At 36.8% G+C, this 19,108-nt stretch overlaps 1 long non-coding RNA gene across 1 annotated transcript in view; it reads left to right on the forward strand.

Moving 5' to 3' along the window:
* The window catches only part of LOC110256696 (uncharacterized), a 189,114-nt gene that overhangs the window by 4,036 nt on the left and 165,970 nt on the right, over positions 1 to 19,108 (forward strand). Inside the window, exon 2 of the long non-coding RNA XR_002338579.2 lies at positions 10,754 to 10,779. This is a non-coding gene — a long non-coding RNA (uncharacterized LOC110256696). The remainder of the gene's footprint in view (positions 1 to 10,753; positions 10,780 to 19,108) is intronic.

Consider the following 19,108-nt stretch of genomic DNA (forward strand, 5'->3'; position numbering starts at 1 on the left):
CTCCTGCAGCATATGGAAGTTCCCAGGCTAGGGGTCGGATCGGAGCTGTAGCCACCAGCCTAGGCCAGAGCCACAGCAACGTGGGATCCGAGCCGCGTCTGCAACCTACACCACAGCTCACGGCAACGCCGGATCGTTAACCTACTGAGCAAGGGCAGGGACCGAACCCGCAACCTCTTGGTTCCTAGTCGGATTTATTAACCACTGCGCCCCGACAGGAACTCCAGATATCTTCTTAACATATTTTATGCCTCATATATATATATATGACAGAGAGAGAGAGAATGTTACTGAGTCCAAGAACCTAAAGTAAATTCTCTGCTCATTTCCTCCAAGGATCTTCCTAGAAAAGGTGTATAAGACTGTAGTTAGGTTCATTGAAGCTGCCATGAATGAGGCACAAAGACACCTTTTTTTTGGGAGGGGGGCAAATGAGATGGAAGACATTGGAGTTATTTTAGTGGGCTGATCTGAATAAAAGAAATGAGCAGTGAGTTCATGATTTTTCTGTCTCTATTCCTACATGTTAGATGTTTTATGGAATTGAACTTGTGGGTAGAATTTTAGATAGTATTTGAAAGTATTTAGTTTGTACTAATTGTCTTAAAATGATTAAATACTATTTCAGTCCCAATTCTACATTTTAGCAAAATGCTTTTCACCAAAGCTTCCTTCAAAAGAAATGAGACCTCTCTTCATGAGGATGTCTTGAAACTATCTTTATTGAAATTATATATATATAGTTTTCTTGAAACTATATTTCTTGAAAATATCTTGCCAGACCAGGCAGGCTAACCCATTTTCCATTTTGTCCCACCTGAGCAGAAGGTGATGGCTGGTCAACTTTCAACTTTGCTTCCAACTACTAAAATTCAACAGCTCAAAATTTACTTTCCTGAGGTTTCTTGGATATTATTTCATGTTTTTGTTTACTTGTTAAGAGTGCAACAGTCACATCAAGTACATTTTTTTTCTCCATGAAATAAGCCTAAATGAAAGCAATAATACTGAGCAAAGAAGGTACTACTAAAGATTTATAATTGACATTATTGGATTCTTAGAATGTAGACCATTCCAAAACACTCCAGAGTAATAACTTGAGATAAATCCAAGGGTTTGTGTAGGTTAAAAATACTACTGAGAGAGAACAAACATGCAAATATTTTAAAGTGAAAATTAGACATCCTCAGAATTCTAAGGATTCTTAAATAGTTCATTTTTTTTCTAAATTTTAAATAAGGTAACCAGGCATTTGGACTAGAGTCATGGTGAGGTGGGATGATTTATTCTAATGAGTATGACCATATTACTATTAAATTTATTGGGTCAGATACCAGAAAAATAAAGATTTACATCTTTTCTAGTACATCATTCCTACTTCTTTTATGATTTTGACTTTTTATCAAAGTGTTCCCAGTTAGTATTTTACAAAACCCTCTTTTGTTGGATGTTAACAAATGCATCTTAAAAAACATTTTTAAATGATTCAAAGTCAATTACATTTTGGACACATATCATACTTTGCTTCCCTTGGAGTTTTAATTACTGTTAGCCTTAACAACCCAAGTGAAAAAAATTGACGAAAGACCTGAATAGAGATTTCTCCAAAGAACACATACAGATGGCCAACAGAAACATGAAAAAAATGCTTAACATCACTGATTAATAAAGAAACGCAAATCAAAACTACTATGAGGTGCCATCTCACACCAGTCAGAACAGCCATAATTAACAAGTCAACAAATAGCAAATGCTGGAGAGGGTGTGGAGAAAAGGGAACCCTCCTTCACTGATGGTGGGCATGTAAATTGGTACAAACACCACGGAAAACGGTATGGAGATACCTCAGAAAACTAGATATAGAACTACCATATGACCCATCAATCCTGCTCCCGGGCACATCTGGACAAAACTTTCATTGAAAAATATACATGCACCCCTATGTTCATCACAGCACTGTTCTCAATAGCCAAGTCATGGAAACAACCTAAATGTCATCGACAGATGAATGGATTAAGAAGATGTGGTATATGTACACAGTGCAATACTACTCAGCCAAAAGAGAACAAAATAATGCATTTGAAGCAACATGGATGGAACTAGAGACTCATAATAAGTGAAGGAAGTCAGAAAGAGAAATACCATATAACTTACATCTGGAATCTAATAAATGGCACAAATGAATCTATCTACATAAAAGAAACATACTCATGGACTTGGAGAATAGACTTGCAGTTGCCAAGGGGAGGGGAGGAGTGGGATGGACTGGGAGTTTGGGGTTTATCGATGCAAACTATTGCATTTGGAGTGGATAAGCAATGCGATCCTGCTGTATAGCACAGGGAACTATATCTAATTAATTGTGAAGAAACATGGTGGAGGATAATGTGTGTAAAAGAATATATATATATACACACATATATATATATATACGTATGTCGGGTCAGATTGCTATACAGTAGAAATTGACAGAACACTGTAAATCACCTATAATGGAAAAAATAAAAATCTTTAAAAAACTCTTAGTAACCCTAAAGTAAGAAAGTTTGCTCAAATTATTGAAGCTCATGGTTTTTAAATCATTTGATTCACACATATGTATTTTCTTGATATATTTATTCATATTTCTAGAATCACTTCCTTGGTAAACAGTTTGGGAAAATATACCCAGAGAAAATATGGCTGAGAAGTTTCATAGTTTTGATAAGTCTTTCTTAACAAGGCTCATAAAATAACTGTCTTTATTTAAACTTCATGTACAAAACAGAATTGTGAGGTGGATGATTTTTTTATAAAAACACCTGCAATGCTTGTGACAGGGAAAAGATCAATATCACTGAAATGCAAAGAGGTCTTAGATGTCAGTTAGAAGTAAAAAACCATGAACACATTAATAGACTTCATGGCAGAACATGTGAAAGGAAATTTTAAAAATATAATAATCAGTGAATACATGAAAAAGATGTTTAACCTCACAAATACACAGAGCTCTAAATTGTATAATATTAACAAGACTGACAGAATTCTCCATTGCTGAGGATGATATAAATTGGGCACACATTCATTTTTGGTGACTACATAAATTGTTGAAACATTTTTGTAGAATGTGATAGAATAATTATTTTGAAATATGCATACACATTGATTCAGCAATTTATTCTAAGAAAAAGGAAAAATGTGTCTAAAAATATGTTCATGGCACTAATATTTACCATAGTGAAAAACTGGAAACTAAGTATCCAATGATAGGGAAACTGGGCCACATTCATAATGAGACCTTATGTAGCTACTTATAATTATAGAGATTTATTTTATTCAAATGGTTATATAAGGTATATTTTTGAAATAACTAGTAAGAGCACATCACAGGAAAGCATGGCTAAATGCATTTATTGAGAGACAACTGGAATCACAGACATTTACAGGAAAGTTGAAAGCAGTCGCCCAAGGATAGTGGTCTGGGGTTCTTAGCAAATGCTGTCAATGCATTTCCTATACCTATACAAGCTTCAGAGCCTTCTGCTGAAAATTTCTGGAACTCTGCCTTCTCTGATCCTGCATGTGGAACAATCTGAAACGAAGGAAAAGTGAAGGCTTGGAAGTAAGTCCCAGCCAATGGGCGTTTAGAGGATCAGCATTCCAGCTCACTCTCCTCGGGGTAGCGTGGGTATAATTCTCAGGCATGGTCCCACTCTCTCTCAGAGATCTCCAGCAAATTGAGGTCTAGCTGCTCTTAGTTGTAGCATTTTCATTAAGACTCTTCCTGGATGCTGGATGTTTCCTTGTCTCAGTTCCACACTTCCTAAGAGTGCTTCTTGTAATCACCTTCAACATAAGCCAATTACACTGAGGTCCTTGCCTTAGCTGCTGCTTGAAGAAGTCCAAGAAATGAGCTCTTTGTCTTTTTTTATACTTTGCTGTAAGGTAACACCTCTTTCTGTAGGTATGTGTATGTATACACATATAAAGCTGTTGTAGTCCTCAATATGAGGACACACTCTCCTAAGTCTGCAGTAGACATCCTTGACTTATAAACACCCTATCTATGAATGGGCTCTTCATTTCACATTGCCCTTAAATTCTTCTGGGCCCTCAAATACCACTTCCTAGTGACTGCCTATCCTCTCTGCAGACCTGCTAGAAAGACATACCTAAGGGTTTTCAATATGTCTCCTTCCCTAAGACTTTAATCAAAGTTAGCACAGTACTTGGTGTGTGGACAGCACTCAGTAAACTTTGGTAATTATATGAATACATGAAGCCAAAGCTGATACTACAACCTCTAAATGTCAGCTTCTGGAATTCCCTATATCCTGGGACTAATGAAATTATGTTTTGAATAGAATATCGTTCATCAAGACGTCTTTCATCAGATGTCTACCTGGGCAGATAGTGGTTGTTAAATTCCTAGGTTGGTGTGGCATCTGGGCAACCTATTTAAACTCTCCTAGTCCTCCCACACTGCTGGTGGGAATGTAGGTTGATGCAATCACCATGGAGAGCAGTGTGAAGGTACCTTAAAAAATACAGAAATGCCATATGATCCAGGAATTCCACTTTTGGGTATATATCCAGAGAAACTATAATATGTAAACACTATGGAGAACAGTATGGAGGTACCTTAGAAAACTATATATAGAACTACCATATGACCCAGCAATCCCACTCTTGGGCATATATCTGAACAAAACTTTCCTTAAAAAAGACACATGCACCTGCATGTTCATTGCAGCACTATTCACAATAGCCAAGACAGGAAAATAACCCAAATGTCTATTGACAGATGATTGGATTAGGAAGATGTGGTATATATTCACAATGGAATACTACTCAGCCATAAAAAGAACAAAATAATGCCATTTGCAGCAACATGGATGGAACTAGAGACTCTCATATTGAGTGAATTAAGTCAGAAAAAGAAAGACAAATACCATATGATATCACTTATATCCAGAATCTAATATATAGCACAAATGAACCTTTCCCACAGAAAAGAAAATCATGGACTTGGAGAATAGACTTATGGTTGCCAAGGTTGCGGGGGGAGTGGGTTGAATCGGCAGCTTGGGGTTAATAGATGCTGGAATGGATTAGCTGGAATGGATTAGCAATGAGATCCTGCTGTGTAGCACTGGGAACTATGTCTAGTCACTTATGGTGGAGCATGATAATGTGAGAAAAAAAAAGTATACATGTATGTGTAACTGGGTCACCATGCTGTACAGTAGGAAAAAAAATTTGTATTGGGGAAACAACAATTAAAAAAATGAAATCAAAACATGCACCCCAGTGTTCACTGCAGCACTGTTTGAAACAGCAAATGCATGGAAGCAACCTAGTATCCATCAACAGAAGATTAGGTAAAGAAGATATTGTACATATTTACAACGAAGTATTACTCAGCCGTAAAAAAGAATAAAATAATGCCATTTGTAGCAACATGGATGACCTAGGATTATTATACTAAGTGAAGTCAGACAGAGAGAGACAAATATCATATGATGTTGTTTATATATGGAATCTAATAAAATAATACAAAAGAATTTACAAAACAGAAACAGACTCAAAGATTTCAAAACCAAACATCATTGCAAGGGGAAACATTGAGGGGAGGGATGGATTGGGAGGTTGGGGTTGTTATATACACATGACTATATACAAAATAAATCAGGAACAAGACCCTTCTTTATAGGCTTGGGTAAATCTATTCAATACTCTGTGATAGCCTACATGGGGAAAGAATCTGATAAAGAATCTATCTATCTATCTATATATATATGTATATGTATGGCTAATTCACCTCACTATGTACCTGAAACTAACACAACACTGTATGTGACCTCTACTCCAGTAAAATTTATAAAACAAAACAAAATTAAATTCTCCCAGACTCAGTTTTCTGCGTTCTATGATGATGTAGTATTGGAGGATTACAGGGGTCACTGATATAAAACACTTACTGTGCAGTGTAGGAGTTCACATAGTGTCAGCTCTGGAGAAGAGCAGTTTATGGATGTATCCAGTTCCTCGGAAATGCATCAGGACATATGGAGCCTTAGAAGGCCAGCCAGTTCTACATGGCACTATGCATTGCTGTCCTTTGTTAGGAGACTCTGCTGGCCAGGACATAGACTGGAATTCAGGATCACTGAAACCTGGGAAGTGCCTCTGTAGTCTCACAACTAACCCAGACATCTAAAATCTTTCACTTCTTTGAGTACACTGAAGATGTTTGGATTCCCCAAGGTTTCAGGTTCCAAACTTTCTATTCTGTGTCTGTGGAATTCTTATTGCCCTGACCTTCCATTTCTATTTTTTATAATTAATTAATTAATTAGTGTCTTTTTAGGGCCGCACCATGGCAGATGGAAGTTCCCAGGCTAGTGGTCCAGTCTGAGCTGCAGCTGCCAGCCTGTGCCACAGCCATAGCAATGAGGGATCTGGGCCTCCTCTGAGACCTACACCACAGCTCATGATAATGCTGGATCCTTAACCCACTGAGCAAGGCCAGGGATTGAACCCATGTCCTCATAGATACTAGTTGGGTTCGTTACTGCTGAGCCACAGTTGGAACACCCTGACCCTCCATTTTCAAAAAAAGAGTTAAAAAAAATGTTAGCATGTTCCCTTTGCCTTGGATTATAAGCGATTAAACTTTTAAGTCCCTTGTGTCATAAAATCCTGTTACAGATGTACAATTGGATGCATGTCACATGAAGTCAAGAGGCTTCTAAACCACGTTTATTCATACTTATGAAAGGCAGGACTCTCTCTTCTCTGCTGTATGAAATCCCCATCAAATAACAGTTGTTAAGAGCTGCTTTTCTCCTTGCAGTGTATTTAAAATGCTAGATATGTCCTCCATAATATGATAGCCACCTTGATCAAGGTTGTCTATAGACTTACATTATTTGAGAAACCTCACTGGTGGAAAAAGTTCCACAGACATAAAGACAAGTTGGAGCTCCTAAAAGTGCTTCTTGGAGGACAATAGGCTTTGTTTCCCTTGCCTTTTTGAGTCTCTCTCTCTCTCTCATTTCATTCTCTTCTATTTCTTTGGCTGCTGTGCCTGTCTTTCTCTTGTTTTCTATTTTGAATTCTCTGTTTAGAAATGAAAACATCTTTGTCACTGCAGATGTGTGATCTTTAGAGTTGGTGCATTAGGCTTTTTTGTTTAAATTGGTATTTTTCAATATTCTTCTCCATTATATGCATTTTTGTGGTGTAGCGTATGTGTATACATACGCATACCTGAAAATGTTATGTTCATTTCAGGGAGTATTGATTTAAACATAGACTAGACAATCCTTTAAGGCAGAACCACCACCACAACAACAAACTCGTGTAGGAGAAAAAGCTAGCAAAAACCTTGTAAAGCACAATTACGTAGCTCTATACAGTGATAAAGTGATTTTCGTTTTAGGCTCACAAAATATTCTTGCACTTTATAATTAATTCCATATCAGTGTCCCAGAAATATGCAGGGACACAAAAGGATTGGAAAGGATTCAGAGGAGATTATTAAGATGAGCTGAATTTGCAGAAGAGAAGCCAGATGGCTAATCTAATACTGGCAATGGCTATGTAGAGCATGGTGAGTGATGGGGAACAGGGATCACCCTGGCTCCAGATTCGCTATTGACAACGTGGAGACATTTTCAGGCAAAGAGGAAGAAAACAATGTTCTGATGGTACTCCTACGTCTTTAAATCCCATTTGATTTTTTTTTAAGTTTAAATTTTAAAGTTTGTTTTATTAGGAAATTAGTATGTTTAGGCCTGCTGAAAAGTCAATAGGACAAAGCAGTCAACAGCTTATCAAATTCCCTAGTTCTTTGAATTTGTAGTTGGTTTGTTGAAACTTGGAGATGTTTGAACACCACTATAAACAGGGTGCAAATAAGTATACAGGGGAGCCAAGGGGCCTGAGATGTGCTATCTTTTGACTTATTGCTGAATAAATAAATGTTTTTCTTCTTTACCTTCTCTCTTTACCTCTGAAACCTCTGGGGGACCACACCTATTTTAGATCAATTTAGAAAAAAAAATGTAATTAGTGGATTGAATGGTATTTCATGTTGCTTGAATGCAAATGAAATGTCTGTGTCCATAGGACCTTGCTAGAGGCAGAACCATGTGGTCTGAAAGTTATATTTCAAATTCATCTAGGCTGATTTTATCTTTTTTTTTGTGACTGAGACAAATTAAATAGCGATTGTGTGAGGCAGTCTTTTGTCTTCATGGAGAGCTAAGATGTCTTTTATACATGAACTGCTGTTTTATTATCTTGGGCTCATGTACTTTAAATTAATGGCCTAGTTAATTATGGTTGAATTCAAGTCAAATTTCTATGCAAGTCCTACAGAGTGGCATCCATATTAATACTAAAGATTTAGTTCATCAGGATTTGTTTTCTTAAATACCAAGAAAATTAATTATGATTGGGCCATGATTTTAAGGCATCCTAACGTCAACATTTTGCTCTTCTGGATAGTTGTGTTATGTGAGAATTGGGTAATTTGGTCATATTGGATAGGGTCTTATAATCATACATTAATGAAATATTAGCAAAGGGCATGGAGATTTCCAAGTTGGCAGACAATCCAAGATACATATTTTAAGAAGAGCTAAGGTTGGAAGAACATTAAGTCACTTTATTTGGCATGCCCATAGATTAGAAGCATTCTGGGCTGGAACTCCCTAACACCCAAATTAGAATCAGTGTTGGCTGGGGCACAGACAATAGACATGGGGAAGGAGATTTAAGAAATATTGTGATGACTGCAGAAAGGAACTTCCAAGCCCCATCCCCCAGGACTAACCTGGCAAGTCAGTTTGCTGAACTTAGCCTCTTGTATAAAGAGAATCTGGAGTCAAGAGGAAACTAGACATTGATACCTCCACTAATATTTTTATAAAGACTATATGTGAGTGTCCATCATTCAAGAGAGCATTTAGCATTGATTTTATGTGCATAGGTACATTGGGGATGATGGGAATTCCACGCCATGGGTATCATCGATTAATGCCTTTTATGCCTACATATTTATTATTAGGCACTCTTCCCACTGTGGAAGGCAGCCACCAAGAGTGATGCACACACTGTGTGAGGAGGTAAGAAAGAAGCCAAGATGTAAGGCTCTGTGCTCCATTGCCCACAGTAAACAGAACAGTTTCACGCATCTATTTTAAGCCTTACCATTGTGCATAAAATAGAATTTGAAAAAAAAATTCTGTTGCTAAATATAATATTTCACAAACAGTATATATAATCATTATTTTTTATAATAATAATATAATTTATATACATTTAAATAAATATGTATATAAAATAAAAACATTGTATAATATGGTATAAAATACATTGCATATTATGTTATGTTATTTCATTATTTCAAATTATTTATAAATATAAACATATGCTGTCAGGTGGAGGTTGGCAGACTTAGTACATTTGCTTCCATTTACCCAACACAAGCCACTTAAAGTAGCAGAAAAAAAAAATCTGAAAATAATTCAACCATCACGTCATGTGTGGGAGGAGGGTCAGAATGTCATCAGAAGTGCAGGAAGTATGAGAAATTCTCATAAGACAGAGGCAAATTGGTACACTTATTCCCATCAGTAATCTTACTTGAATTCCTAATACTCCAATGCATTTTTATCTTTTACTCTCTTGACTCACCTAACAAAAAAATTGTGATGTATCGTTGTTATTTGACTTTCAGATTTTTTTATATTAATTTGTATTTGCTAATGTTAATTGTATCCCTCAGTCCCTTTTGAAATTGGAATTTTGGGATTTTCTTATTATTACATCATAAATTTATCATTATTTGTCTATCAATGATATTTGACCTTTTTTCAGCTATTTACCCATTTTCTATTTGCAATTTATTTGTGGAATTGGTGTTTTTAATCTGCAAGATGTGAGAAACAGTTTTTAGATACATACTGTATCTACTGTCTGTGGTTCTAAAACACCTAAGAAGATAAAAGCAGTGAAAAGCATTCACAGCTTCATGATGGGAAGGTATATTCTAAACTCATGGCGTACATAGTTATATCAATAATGTCAATGAATTACAATAATACTTATTATTGCATTTGATTCCTAAATTGTATAGAAAGATTAAATTGGTCATCCCTTCTTTCAATATTTTTAATTGCATGTTACTAGCCAGATTTTGAATACCCCATATATCATAAAGAAATGGATTTAACACTTTAGATTTTTTGAACCTTCAATTTGACAGTATCTTTCATTTTTTAAATGAATGTAATTATCTTTGGCTATGAAGTGTGATAATTCACTTATACTGTTCTTTGGAATTAAAGGCATTTCAAGACATTTTGGCAGCTCATTGGTTATAAGTGGGATGTTGATATGAGGAGTAACAATTTAATCATTATTATTTGAATTATTGCACATAGATTGTATTATTCTTCTGTGAAAAGAGCTATAAAATGCTTCAGTTTTTAAGGAAGGTCTGGAGGAAATATTAAAATCACATTTTCATGTTAAGAGAAACTTTTCGCATGTATACAAAGGGTAGATAAACTTACCGAACTTTGCAGTTGCAACCGATGTTAAAGACCAATAATTTGGGTTGATTCTATGCTGGAATCAGGCCAAAATAATAATGTATTTATATGCTATGTATTATTATATTTATATATTGTTAAAGTATGTATTATCTGATAATTGTGTAATAATATAGTATAATATAATATATTATTATTATTATTTGCAGATTTTGAAGAACTATCTGCCAGATAAGTAAGTTCAATTTTTGGCCATAATATTGACTATTATGGGTCTTTGTATAAATCAATTAAGCAAACTCTGTTTAGCTCTAATCTCCATTTATAAGTGAGATTGGATAATGTCAGGTGAGCTTTATTTTTTCATAAGATTCTAATCCAATTGGAATCTTTTTTTTTCTACATTTAGATTTTCTTTATGTGTATATTAGTCCCAAATAAACTCCATCAGACAATCTAATGTACTTACTAACCCTCCCAACCACCCTTTATTTCTTAGAGCTTTTTGTGGGTAGAGAGTGACCCACTGGACTTTCTTTTAAGGACCTCAAATTAATTCACTTTAAGTCAGAACCCCTCCTCTTCCAGGTTTACAAGCATTTGAGTGTTGATTTTAATGAAATGTGTCCACAGAGCAGTCAGGGCACATTAACATGATTACCTCGAGTTGCCACATAAAGCCCTGGTTTTCTTGCATTTTCCCCCAGCGATCTTTGTATTTTATTCATTTCTATGTTGTAAAAACTTTCAGTGTAGAGTAAATATTTTTATCTCCATAATGAGGCTCACAGATTTAAGAAATCTACATGATCCAGAGGAAAATCAATCATTGCATTTCAGTTTTAACAAGAACTACCTTTATTGCCTATTGATTTTCATCTTCACCATCAGCTGCACATGGAGAAAGGGGATTGGACTCCAACATCATGCCTATCACTGCTGGCTTCTGGGCCTCTGGAAAAATCCATACTGTACCACTTAGAAAACAAGCATTACATGACCAGCCTTATATTCACTCAGGCCTTCTTCAAAATGATCCTGGCCTTCCTTTTGAATCGCAAACCCTCCTGCCCTACACGGAACCTCTTCTTCAACTGTTATGAGGAACATATTGCAACATAAGAATATCATATTTATCTCTCAGAGTGGAGACTTCTTAAAATAGAAAACAGGGCCTGAAGTGCAACTTGAGAGATGGATTGGAGTTCAGTGGTCAAACATTGCCCATCTCAAGCCTTTCCTGAAAATTTCAAGTAGCATCAGTGTCTTGCCCTTGCCCTTCTAAACCAGAGAGAACAAGTATACGTGCAGGAGACACCCCTCCCAAATCCTTACCCAAGTAACTATCTACCTGTGGTTGGACCCTTACTGATACACGTACTATATGCCAGGAACTGAGTTTGACAACATATTTTTCGTAATTTCAACAGCCTTATATGTTAAAATTATCCTTCTGTTTCAGAAGATTCAAACCCACAACTGCTTGGTTCCTAAATCTGTGATCTTTTCATACTCTATACAGTCTTCTTAACTGTAGATTCTCTTCTCAAAATATTTATGAAATAAAACATTCCTGCATCATAAATATATTAACATGATTCTTCTAGCCCCTGCCAAAGAATTTTGAGTTTTGGAACAAAATAAAAAAACTGATGAAAAACAAAACACAAACAGCAGAATGTTTCTCTTCACTGAGGTCCATCTAGGAACTTTTCCAATGTGAGCTTTGAGAAGTTGGATGAATTTTGATGGAAGCACCAATTTTAACATCAGCTTGGTCTCTTAAAATTGAAATGCTGATCTGCCCTTGATGGTATAAATCAAATAGAAACCCCAACCAAATAAGTTCACTATTTATAATAGTACTATAGCTTTTCACCTGAATGTGTTCTACTTGGTTTTTAGAAAGTATTTATTTCTGCATCTTCAAGAATACAATAAAATCTCTCTTTTGAGGGTAATGGTCTAAAATTGATACCAAACAAAAAAAATCCTATTTTTGTTGTTCTTAGAGACTAAAGAATAGCTCCTTTCATACCTCAGTTCCTACCCCAGATTGTGGTCATCTATCTATTATCCACAGAGGAATCTCCTCAGTGGGAAAATGCATGTAAATCACTTTAAAATCTTGCTTGGAACACACTCGGTTTTAATCAATATTAGCTATTATTATTTTCATGTTAATCATTGTATTCTATGATTATTCTGTTGCATCTGGTAAGAGACTCAATCTCAACCAAACAAAGGGTGCATCCTGAAGGCACGCCCTTGATTTCCATATTCAGACCATTAAGAATAATGAGGCTTCGGAGTTCCCATCCTGGCTCAGTGGTTAATGAGTCCGACTAGGAACCATGAGGTTGCAGGTTCAATCCCTGGCCTTGCTCAGTGGGTTAAGGATCCAGCGTTTCCATGAGCTGTGGTGTAGGTTGCAGACGCGGCTCAGAGCGTGTTGCTGTGGCTCTGGCGTAGGCCGATGGCTACAGCTCCGATTAGACCCCCAGCCTGGGAACCTCTATATGCTGCGGGAGCAGCCCTAAAAAGGCAAAAAGACAAAACAAAAAATAAAAATAAAAAAAATGAGGCGTCCAGAGTGTGTGATGTACTCCCTATGATGACCAGAAGAGGGCGCAAGAAGTTCTCTTTGAAAGTAAACCCATTTGCCTCAAACTTGGCAGTTCTGAAACAAAGTTCTCATCCTTGGAATGGGTCAACATAAACAAACTAGCTTCATAGAGAACTAATGTTTTCTGTTTCAAACTGTGTAATGAAAAAAGAAAATATGTTTCCTCTTGTCTTCTAATTTTATGGGTCATTGTTTCCTCTCCGTAGAAATTATTGAAAAATTTGATTTGTAGTGAATATTTCACTGTTTTATTAGCAAATTTGTTCAGCTTACAAAGAACTTATTCACTCATTCATTCATACAGATAGATATTTAGCTAAGACTTAGGAGAGACCCTAACTGTGTGATTTAAAATCATGTCAGGAGGAATAAAAGGAAGTTTAAGTTGAATTATAAATGAGAACAGAAATTAGAAAGGTCTGGATATATCTTCTGGGTTTGCTTTTGTTTTCTGTTTTTTGTCTTTTTGGGCCCACACCCACAGTTTATGGAGGTTCCCAGGCCAGGGGTCCAATTGTAGTTCTAGCCTCTGGCCTATGCCATAGCCACAGCGACGCCAGATCCAAGCCCTGGCTGCCACCTACACCATGGTGCATGGCAACACCATATCCTTAACCCACTGAGTGAGGCCAGGGATCGAATCTGCATCCTCATGGATGCTAGTCAGATTCATTTCTGCTGAGCCATGAAGGGAACTCTCTGGATATATCTTTCGGATGCCAGTCTAAAGCCATCTGCAGTATGATGCTAACAAACCATTTAATGATACGACTTCTCATTAGTGATAATTCACTAGCATGTCAATATTTTACATGTCTATTAATCACCTTCTGGATATGGCTCCCTTCAGATGACCATAAAGTGAGATTTTTAATTTTTCAAAACAGTTTTCACCCTTTTCCCCTTGAATTTACCTAGCATCGTATGCTTCTCACAGAGAATTGACACAGATAATCACATTTGCTCCATGTGGTGGACCTAAGAGGACCAAAGAATCGTTATTGTTAACTTTTGTATATGAGTCACCCTTTACCCATTGAAGAGGGGGAGGTTAAAGACAGGCAGTTATGAAATCAACTGAACTGGAATTCAGGGTCCTTATCTCCAACCCCATTTGATAGTCAAGGTAGAACTGTCCATAGTAGGTATTTAGTGAATACTGCTCATCCTTATTTTGTTTCAGCAATAGACTCAAATTCCTGCTGATTGTCAGTTAAACAGAGAGAGAAGGAGAGAGAGAGAGAGAGGAAGGAGGAGGGAGGGAAAGAGTGAGTTATCAAGAGTCTGGCTTTAAAAACAAATGAGGTGATGAAAAGGTTTTGGAACGAGACAGTTGTAATGGTTGCACAATACTGTGAACGTACTTCATGGCACTGAATTGTACAATCTAAAATTGTTAAAATTGTTGACTTTATGTTATGTGCATCTTACCACAGTTATTAAAATGGTATAAACACGGGGTCATTTGGATTCTGGATTCAGAAGTAACCAAAGAGAGGGAAGGGACACGGTGTCCAGGAATTTCCTGTAAGAGATGTCGTTACTGTGAGTCAGAGTTTTCTCATAGACCCTTCCAAGACTTAAATTCTATGTTTCTGATATTCCAATTAATCAGTATCTTGATTTAGGGTTGCATTTCTTCTGAAAAAAAATTCTTTTCAATTTACTCAAACAATTTTTATCAGAAGACTGGATACCTTGAGGTCATTCTCAAAGGGATCATAGCTCTCTGGACCTGAGAGTAGACACCCACACAAGTAACTAATACGGAAAACCAAACAGTAACAAGTAAAAACAAAAACAGAGTCTATCAGGAATGAGGCACTTATTCAGGGAAGACTTTGAGGTGTTTTCCTTAAAATCTGACTCCCAACTTTGATGAGGGAAACTCCCCATACTGGGCCCCCAAGCACTCCTGACAACCATGTTAGAAGTTACCTCATTAGGACTGAAATCATCTTCATTCAGGTGTTCGAAATATTTTGAATATTTCTCTATAGTCATTTGGAGAAAAACAGTTCTTTTTCCTCCCCACACTTTAATGCTAAGATTTCTTCTACTCTCTTTTGCCATAATGTATTACAGACGACTTTGTTTCCAACTAACTTTCTTTGGAGTAAATAAAAAAAAAAAAAAAAAGGAGTTTCCATTGTGGCTCAGTGGAAATGAACCTATCCATGAGGATGCAGGTTCCATCCCTGACTTCACTCAGCGGGTTAAGGATCTGGTGTTGCCTTGAGCTCTGGTGAAGTTTTCAGATGCAGCTCAGATCTCACATTGCAGTGGCATAGGCAGACAGCTGTAGCTCCAATTCCAGCCCTAGCCTGGGAACTTCCATATGCTGCGGGTGAGGCCCTAAAAAAAAGCAACAAAATATATAAATAAATAAATAAATATAAAAATGTTATGCCATAAGGTAAGGAATCTACATTTGCTGTTTTAATTTTCCTCACAGATAAGGTTCCCTGTTTTTATGATATAAAAGCCTTGGAGCAGCTTCCCTGTAGGGTGTTTGAAATGTTTAATTTTTTTAGGTATTTATCCATCTGTGCATTGCTCCTGCAGTGAGGTCTGTTCATGAGCCCAGAAAGAGTCATTCCTAAAGTTCACCCTTGGTCAGGGTCAGAAGAATGCTTTCTGTTTCTTGCACTCACCTGTGACTCTAACTGTGTGAAGTGAGCCAGAATGAATTTGACAGAAACAAACTGGTTTAACTTTATTTCATTAGCAATCTGTTTAACTTACTAGCTTCACTGTACTATTCCTCATGGAAAAAACATTGCTCTTTTGCATATTGTAGGTTTGAGAACAACAAACTTCACATGCATTTTCTTTATGCATCTATCTGTCATTGGACACTTGGGTTGTTTCCATGTCTTTGCTTTTGTAAACAATGCTTCAAGGAACATGGGGCTTGTTTGTTCACAAGTTTGGGAATTTTCTGTGTAAAATCTGAAACAAGCCCCCATATATGGAAGGCAAGGGCAGGGGGAAGAGCAGACAACTCCAGGTCAGTAGGTATCAGGTTTAGTAAGCAAACTTACATATGAGACTTGTCTTGGGTGACCGTAAGATGAGTAGATACCTATACCCGCTCGCCAGAATCTCGCAGTGAATGTACAGTCCTTAACTGGATTCAGTGGAGTACTTACACCAGGTGACCTCCACAATGTATGACTCTCTCAAGACTATGTACTTGCAACAGTCCCCAGGTGTGGGAATGGTGGGCTGAACATACATTCCAAGGACAGGGGAGGGAGGGAGAAGCCTCTGATTGCCTGTGTCCAGCTTGTGGGTAAGCTGGTCATCACATCCTCTTGATTATCTCTTCCAACAGGGGTGTGGATATCTAGTCCAAGGAGGTGATTTTATTTCCTTAGGATATACACCCTAATATAGAATTGCTGGATCATATGGTAGTTCCATATTTAATTTTTCGAGGAACTTCCATACTGTTTTTCTTATTGTTGTACCAATTTACATTGCCACCAACAGAGCACAAGGCTTCCCTTTTCTCTGTATTGAAAGGAAAAAAAAAAATAGCAGAACACTATACCTGGGCAAGCTCTCCTTCAGAAAAAAATGGAAAGAAAAATACTTTCCTGAACAAACACAAAAGCTGAGAGAGTTCATCACCACTAGCCCTGCCTTACAAGAAATGCTAAATGGCATTCTTTAAGTGGGAAGCAAAAGATGCTAATTAATGTTATATCAACATCCGAATGTATTTTTAAAACTCACTGATCATTGTAAATACACAAAGTCAGATTCTTTAATATTGTAATAGTGCCTAATTCCTTAACGACTCTTTTGAAACTTAAAAAACAAACACTGAAATAACAATCATTAAAATCATTTATTGATTAAATATTTTCAGTGTTCACCTCAACTACAATGGCTACATTGAAATGTTGCCCATTATTTTGTCATCCTCAGTCTTCCCCAGAAATCTTTCTGAACAAAGTTGAGTGATCTGTAATAAAATTTCATTCTGGGTGTTAGCCATAAGCCTTGGGACAAGTCACATTCTCTCTGGGTGGTCTAGTTTCTGAATCTGAAATATAAGATGTAAGATTGGATAACATTGAAAGTTGAATCCAGGTCCAAAGCAGTGTTTTTCTGGTAATGTGTTTACCACGTACAAAAGCACAATCTACTGCTGATTACAGAGGGTCAGTCATGATGGTAAGTCACTGTGCCCCCTTCAAGAGGAGAGGCATACGCCTAAAACATTCCTTCCTTGCATAGCTATTTATCGATGCTGAAAATCTCCAAAGTGCCAGGCACTGAGTTAGGTGCTAGAACTTAACAGTGAGCAAAATAATCTACAGAACAAATTTAGTTGAGAAGATCCTGGACAGACTGATACTCTGAAAGAGACCATGGGTTTGGGGGTCAGAGATCCGTCTCTGAATTCCAGGCCTTCTCCTTACTAACTGGCATTTAGACCTTGGCACTATGCAAGGTTTATATGGTATTCAGTATGTTTGGAGGAATAAGAGTCTGCATGCATGACTATAATAAGACTCTTATTCATATGTACCTTGCAAAGAAACTCTTCTAGTGAAGCATTTTCCTTACTAGCTCTTCCTCCTGGGAAGAATTACCCATAAATTCTAGTAAATTAGTAATTGTACTATGCCTCTAAGCAAGAATAAGTAAGTTAAATGTATTTTTGATTTATGGATTTATTAACATTTGAGTCCTGGTTAATTTGAGCACATTTTTAAACTAGTATTAGGAGAAGAAGGGGAAAACAGGAGAAAGCAGGAGGTCTTCTTGTGAGCAGGTGCTAAAAGCAGGTAGGAAGGGACATAAGATTGAATCTATAATGAACAAATTCTCCTCTGAATTATGTATTAACGAGACAGTTTTATTATTTGATGAAATAATTTGCCTTTTTTTTTTATCCCTGTCTTCTGGTATTTAATAACTGAACTGATCCCTGCTTCAGTGGTAAACTGTGCCAGGAAACTGTGGTCCCAGGATTTTAAGAACCCATGATTAAAGAGGTTAGAATAATCAAGAATATGGACCCCGTGTTCTGGCCCATGTCTCATCATCTACCTCTCCTCAGGAAATAGAGATGAGTCAGAGCAGAGGAATGGTGGACAAAAGGAAGAAATGGGGAAAAAGTAAACACTTTAATATTTACAATAGTAACACAGAGATAGAAGTGTATCATTGAGGGAGAGAGAAAAAAATCTTTAATGAGGAAAGATAAACAATAATACAACCTGGATCCTGAAGACTACCAGAGTTTTGTCTGTTTGTTTATTCTTTTTTTATTGTGGTAAGGAACAATTAACATGAGATCTAACTTATTAGTGAATTTTAAATGTAAATTATGTTCTCATTGACTACAGTTCATGTCATATAACAGAACTCTAGAGCTTATTCATCTTGTTTTACTGAAACTTGATGCTCACTGATTAGTAACTTCACTCTTCCCCTTTACCTGGCCTCTGGCAACTAGCATTCCACTCTTTGATGCTATGAATTTGACTATTTTAGATATGTTGTATAAGTGGAATCATGCAATATTCGTACTTCTGTGACTGGTTTATTTCACTTAGCATATTGACCTCAAACTGCATCCATGTTGCTGCATATTGCAGAATTCCCATCTTTTTTAAGGCTGGATAATATTCCATTGTATGTATCTACCATATTTTCCTTTTCCGTTCATCTCCTTATGGACATTTTAGTTTGTTTCCGGAACGTAGCTATTGTGCATAGTGTATCAATGAACACAGGAATGCTAATATTGCTTCAAGGTCCTGGTTTTCATTTTCTGGATAGTCATTTATTCAGAGCTGAGGCTTCCGTATTATATGATAGTTTCATACATATGTTGTTTTGAGGAAAACCCATACTGTTTTCCATAGCAGCTGCCCCATTTTACACTCTCATGGGTGCTGCCCAAAGGTTCCAGGTT

The sequence above is a fragment of the Sus scrofa genome, chromosome 14, assembly GCF_054392235.1.
Source record: "Sus scrofa isolate SSC_HxYL_T2T_F1_AM1 chromosome 14, Sscrofa_HxYL_maternal_Yorkshire_Landrace_v2.0, whole genome shotgun sequence".
NCBI classification, from domain to species: Eukaryota; Metazoa; Chordata; class Mammalia; order Artiodactyla; family Suidae; genus Sus; species Sus scrofa.